The sequence below is a fragment of the Medicago sativa genome, chromosome 3 (assembly GCF_051527215.1).
Source record: "Medicago sativa cultivar Bolivia chromosome 3, Bolivia_mono, whole genome shotgun sequence".
NCBI classification, from domain to species: Eukaryota; Viridiplantae; Streptophyta; class Magnoliopsida; order Fabales; family Fabaceae; genus Medicago; species Medicago sativa.
The window spans coordinates 27,847,222-27,854,195 of NC_140751.1; the positions used below are offsets into that span (position 1 = coordinate 27,847,222).

The 6,974-nt window shown below is 33.8% G+C and overlaps 1 pseudogene across 1 annotated transcript in view; it reads right to left on the reverse strand.

Annotated features, from left to right (window-relative positions):
• The window catches only part of LOC146936884 (putative disease resistance RPP13-like protein 1 pseudogene), a 33,647-nt pseudogene that overhangs the window by 19,034 nt on the left and 7,639 nt on the right, over nucleotides 1–6,974 (reverse strand). The window lies entirely within an intron of this gene.

Below are 6,974 nucleotides of genomic sequence, written 5' to 3' on the forward strand. Positions count from 1 at the left end.
GGGTCAAAAAGGGTTGGGAGGCCATAAATGCAGTCAAAAAACGTGGTAAAACGCGTTTTTTTAACTTGACCACCGACAAAAACGTGTGGTGCAGACCACCGGCCAAGACTGATGCATTCCGGAATATATAATCTAGAATGCACATCTGTTTTCCGGAATATATTTTCCGGATTAATGCGTTTTCCGGAATATATTTTCCGGATTAATGCGATAATGGTGAACGAGGGAAAAGTTGGCACTTCTTGTAGGGCTAAGGACATTCCGGAATGTAAAATCCGGAAAGCTTCAGCATTGGATTCTTTTGAAAGAGAGTTTGAATTCTTTTGAAAGAGAGCCATTAATGTGGGTTTGGACGGTTACAACCACTAACACGTTTTCATTGACTGTATTAATGACCTAGGACTTGTTTTAGGCTATAAATAGGCTTCCATCTTCAACAAATACCTTCATTCTTCACTTCACCTCTTTTCTTCCATTTTCTTCAAATGTTTCTAGTTTTTTTGGGGTGTCGGTGGTGTCATGGTCATTGTTGACCGTTCATATGAACCCTGCAATTGCATTGCAGCTTGTGTGGGGTTCATATAACGTTCAACAGAGACCCTTGCATCAAAGAAAGACACAGAAAAGCACATAACAATATGGTCCAGAGTTCGTTTTCCGGAAATCACTAACAATCTTGTCCGGATTATATAATCCGGATCAGAGATATTTTTGGAAATTTTGCAGGGCGCGCGAGAAGGCAGTAGGGTGGGAAAAGTAAATCTCTAAGAATAACAAATGATATGGAAAGGGGAAAGGAGTGGTAAGTATTTTGTGAAGAGTGCTTACAGAATTTGTGTTACAGAAATTGCAGATACTCTCATATGCATGTTAATGGTCGATGGAACTTTATTTGGAAGCTAAAAGTGCCTCCTAAAATTAAGAATTTTCTTTGGCGTGTGTGTCGTGGTTGTTTTCCAACACGTGCTCGCTTAAATAGTAGAGGAGTCTCCTGTCCACTTGATTGTGTTCATTGTAATTATAACTATGAAGATAGCATTCATATCATTATTGAGTGTCCTAAAGTTGTGCAAGTATGGCGGAATGCGAATTTATGGGACATAATTGACAGGGTAATTCATCAAGATTATAATATTAGTGCTCTCATTTTCACTCTTTTACAGAATTTACCTTCAGGGCAATGTGAGCTGATGGCAACAATCATGTGGAGTCTTTGGAAATGTAGAAACATGAAACTTTGGCAGCAACAACTTGAGTCTGACTCGCAGGTGTTTCAACGTGCAACCCATGTACTTGAAGAATGGCGAACAACTCAAAGAATTAGATCAAGCAGTAGCACTCAATCTACAACTCCACAAGTTAAGCCTTTCAGACAAGAGGAAGATGTTTGGAAGAAACCGGCACCTGGCAGGTACAAATGCAATATTGATGCATCTTTTTCCACTTCTCTTAACAGGGTTGGCTTGGTCATGTGTCTTAGGGACGAGGATGGTGCTTTTGTTCTTGCAAGAACATAATGGTTTGCCCCTCTTTGTGATATAGATGTGGGGGAGGCTGTTGGTTTACACACAGCTTTGGATTGGCACTCTAATCAACAGTTTGATAGTGTAGATTTTGTTCTTGATTGTAAAAGGATTGTTGATTGTGTCAATTCTAGTTTAGATGATAGTAGCGAGTTTGGATGTATTATCACTGCTTGTAAATAGCTGCTAGTAGATAGATTTCAGAACTCTCATGTTGAGTTCAGCAGGAGGCAAGCAAATAGGGTAGCTCACGAGTTAGCTTAGGCAGCCCTGTCTAATCCTAGCCCCCACGTTATTGATGATGTACCTACATGTATTTGGCATATTTTAGCTAATGAAATGCAATGATTTCCTTCTTTCAAAAAAAAAAAATTTAAAAACTTATGTATTAATGCCAAGTGGTGTGAGGGGAAGGTTCAACCATTAATGTCAATTGCATTTGGCTAAGAACTTTAATTTCTTGCAAATGTTGTATAATGAACAGAAGTTTATAATGGTATTAGTGTTCACTTACAGATATGATTTGAGAATATTACAATGCTTAGTACACTCTAATCTTGCTTGTGCAAATTATGTAGGATATACAATGATGCCGATGATAAGAAAATACAGACTGAATAACCAAGTAAATCCAATCCTGTGGCAATGACAACCATTTTGCTCCTCTCAAACATTTTTACAAGAAGAATCATCACAATGACATGCCCCACTTTTGTCTTCAATTCATCAAGTGAGCTGATTTTCATCCACTTAGGCCTTTCCTGAAAATGAGACATTACATACATGATGATTACCATAATTCAACAATTGGATTGCTAAAATAAAATGTCTAAGAGCTATGAAACGGAGTAAATGAGAGTTACTCATAGAGTGAGTGGAGGATCGCGACCATACGCCCTACATGATTATTTACTTTATTATTCAAACATGTGCAAATACATCACTTTTTCTACTTATTCAATGCATCTTTTGATTAGTTTAGTGAACTTCAAACTATTATTTTAAACAATAAAATTGGGAAATATTAAGTTTGATACTTTGTTTTTCTGAAATTATATCTTTCTTAAAACAATATGTTCAATGAGTTGATTGATTAAAATTTTATTTAATAATATAATTTCTAACAATAAAAATAATTTATAATTTTTTTGTTTCATGACATGGTTGAAGTTAGTTAATGTTGTAGTTGTCATTGGAATCAGGGTCGTTCCTAGCATTTTACGGGCCTTAGGCGTAGTATAGGAAAAGGGCCCCTTACATAAACTTTTGACTAAACTTTTTTAGCTCATTGTTCTAATTTTATTAGCTCTTCATTTCATTTTTTTTTTCTTTCTTTTCACTAATAGATAAATGTTTTTAGGCAACATTTTAAAATAAATCAAATACTCAATAGAAACCAAAACAAAACACAAAAATAGTAAAAGTTAATAAATTTAGCACATGCAAAGTAGATTAAAATTTTAGCACATGAGAAATAGAGACTAAAATTTTAGCACTTGAGAATAATAGCACCAAAAAATAATTTTGACACTACTTTATTAATATGATTTTTTTATCCTCTAAAGAAAAGATTAAAATTGATTTCTCAAGTAGGTCCATTTTCAACTAAAATATTGTTTGTTTTGTTATGAAGATTATCGCAATTTCTTGGCTAAAAAAAATATCACCAATATTTTTATAATTAGTGAAACACATAATTAGGAACAAAGGGCCCAAAATAATATCATCAATTTCTTGAATAATAAATTTCTTGTCACATTATTAGAAACAAAAACCACAATTTTTTAATATAGAGTGTGTATATATAAATCTATGTTTAATATGGGTGTATATATAGCAAATCGCACTAAAATGCCCAAAACATTAAACAGTTCGGCCCATTACCTTTTAATTGACAGATCAGTGGTCACTGTTTGGGCCTCTTGATGAAATTTGCTAAATATACCGCCAATAAACCAAATCTTGCTATATGCATCCCTGCCCAAAAATAATTTTTCGGGCCCCTACGGGCATGGGCCCTAGGCCGTCGCACCCCCGGCCTATGCCTAGGGCCGGCCCTGATTGGAATCAAAGAAATGAAGAGATTTCTACACTGATAATATCGTTTTTAAAATATCAACATTAGTCCTCGTGAACTTAAGCTCAGGTGGTATGGGATTCGAACTCCGGCCACCACCAACAAAAAAAAATATCAACATTAATATGGTGTTCTTATTAACTCCATTCGTCTCATAATTATTGTCTCTTTAACATTTTTTCTTTTACTCAAAATAATTGTCACTTTACAATAACAATGCAACATTTATTATTTATTTCCACTAATATCTAAAATAGTTAATTTTCATTCGATGTCTTTGTAAAACGTTATTATTGTGCCAAAATAAAATAAAATAAACTTTTTTTTTTGAAGGATAAAATAAACTTTATACTTTAAATCCTTATCATGAATGCTTAGAATTTAAATGAGTACTAAACCACGAAAAACTTTTATCTACAGTTTAGTGGAAATTATTTTCTATTGTCCTTTTCACTTTTCTTTTTTAAATAAAAAAATTGCTCTTTATGCTTCCAAAATTGTTGTTGAAATATATAGTAATTAGTAAAACATGTGTCAACAACAGAAATCTTACAAATCCTTTACAAAAAAAAAAAAAAAAAAAAAAAAAACGCACAGAAATCTTAAAAATTGTAACAAAATCCAAGATCTTAAATTTTCAAGCCATTTGATTGAGGGAGCACAGGAATGCATACCACTTGTACATAATGCCATTATCACAACCACCATTGGCCGCATAATTGCAAACATTACAGGAACACAATCGGCGCTTAACATTTATGAGAGCTTGTTATTTTTATTTTATTAAACAGGAAAAGAATATTATTATCGAATAAAGTTATCCTTATGACCATTTTACTCTCTCCCTTAAGATTATAAAGTCCAACTCTTACCTCTGAGTTGATACCTGATGGCCTTGTTATTATGGTCGGTCCAGCTGGTAACATTGATCGTTTCAAAGCTCGGTTGGTTGTCAAGGGATACATTCAGATTTTTGGGTTGGATTATAGTGACACTTTCTCATTTGTTGCTAAGATGGCATCAGTTAGAATCCTTCTCTTCATTGCAGCCATTCGACATTGGCCTCTCCATCAACTTGATATAAAAAAAAATGCACTTTAACATGGTAATCTTGAAGAGAAAGTCTATATGGAGCAACCACCTGGGTTCGTTGCTCAGGGGAAGTCATCTAATATTGTTTGTCGACTACACAAATCCCTTTATGCTCTTAATCATTATCTACATGAAATTAGCGACACAAAAAAAAAAAAAAAAAACGATACATGAAATCATTACAGCAAATTAAACAAATATTTGTATTCTTTTATTTTATTATTGTTTTCTTTTTCAAATGGGATTTATATTATTAGGGAGAACCAAGAGAATCTCAGCTTAAACAAGGACTCCAAGAGTAAAATGGAATTAATATGATGCAAAGAGCTAAACTAACAAATTCCTGCATGAGTAATAGAGAATGAGGATTGATGATAGAATATTGTGTGTTTTCATTATTGGCCATATGACTCTACTAATAACCAAGTTGGTTTCAAATGGGAATATGCTAACAACCTGATCTTTTAAAATTAGGGAACGTTTTCAGCAGTTGCAGGGCGGTGTTTTCGTTTGACAATGACTTTGGTGGCTGCTACAAGGCCCCTTATCACCATTTTTATATACAAAATGACCTCTGGTTCTGTAGTAATGTGAGGGCTGGAAATTGCAACCGGTTGAGCACATGACTTTAATTGTGAAACATGAAAAACATTGTGAATATTTGGTGCAATCGGCTGAGGTAATTCAATCTGGTAAAAAACTTGACTGATGCGATCAAGAATCTTGAAATGACCATAGAACTTTGGACGGAGTTTGTGAAACGGAGTTTGTGAAACGGAGTTTGAGATACACAGCATCACCAATATAAAATTGAAGATCTTTGCGGTGTCTATTAACTTGTTTAGACATTATGTTTTGAGCTCTCTCTTAGTAGTAATAATATCATAGTTAACAACCATTGATCATTTGCATCCTTAAACCATATCATGATTATAAAAAATAAACTCCTTATTTAATCCTGCACTCAATTTTTTTTTTTTGCATAAATAGTGTAATTAACTCTTAACATAAATATAAACTAACACAGAAAAACTGATTAACTAAATCGGTTATTAACTTTCTATTTCTTTCTTGTTTGACACCAAATCTATCCATCGACTCTATATTGGTCATTGTGAAATTCACATCTATATGTTACCTCAAATCAAACCGTTCTCAATTCACAAAACTGTGCAAACATAGTGTGTTGTCCTCTCTCTGATTTTGAACTAAACACAAACTCCATACATTTATGGTCTTCCATAAAAATTTATGTTACTCAAACAAGTTGCCAATATTTAGAACCAATAACAACATTCATTCTTCTACATTCCATGTCTTTATGCTTCATGTTATAACAAAACAGTGTAACAGAACAGAAGATTTCAAACAGTATTATATGAACATTCGCTGCATTGTAATCTGTCTGAATTGAAAGACATGATTGTTCGTCAAGTGAGCTGATTGTCATCCACATAGGCGTTGATCTCCTGAAAAGATGAAATAAGCATTTTCCTTTAATTAGCTCCAAAGACATAATTGTCAAATTTTCATTATTGTAGAAAATGTTCTTTAGACAATTCCATTTATAAGATTTGATTCTGTGCAAATATTACAGACCAAAGATAGTTTTATAAGTAACCAATTTTCCAACATGACTTATGTAGTTCTATATCAAACTACCCAAGCTACATTAATTGATTCTGGGAATAAGAAAAACATAAAAAAAAAAAAAAATATTCTGTGCAATACATACGTAACAGAGGACCCATGAGACCCCATTCCGTAACCGACGGTGTTGTTTGTTGGGTAGAAATCACAATTGATTGTAATTTGGGAGGTAGACAAACTCCTTCACAAAATGACAACTTTGGACAAACCAGAATCAACCTTTCAAGATCGGTGAGCATGTCCATCTTAAGCTTAACTTCAAATAGTTCAATTGAATCATGGGATTTGATTCCAAGTGATTGGAGGCTCGACGACCGAGGGGAAGACCTTTCTAAAATATAAATGGAATCCAGACTCCTACAATCCTGTATGGAAAGTGTTTGGAGCGCAGGGAAACCATCAAGTGGGAAGGATGTAAGTGCATCACAACTATTTGATATAATAAGAGTCACAAGCGATGTGTAATTGCTCCACGTTTCAGGAGGTAGGAAGGATAACTTCTCGCAATATTTAATCTCAAGTGATTTCAATGAAGACATATATACATCATTAAATGAATGAATATAAAATGCAAAGTTTTGCTTATAATAGTGACCGGAGAGTGTATCATCCAACAGAAAAAATAAATGCTT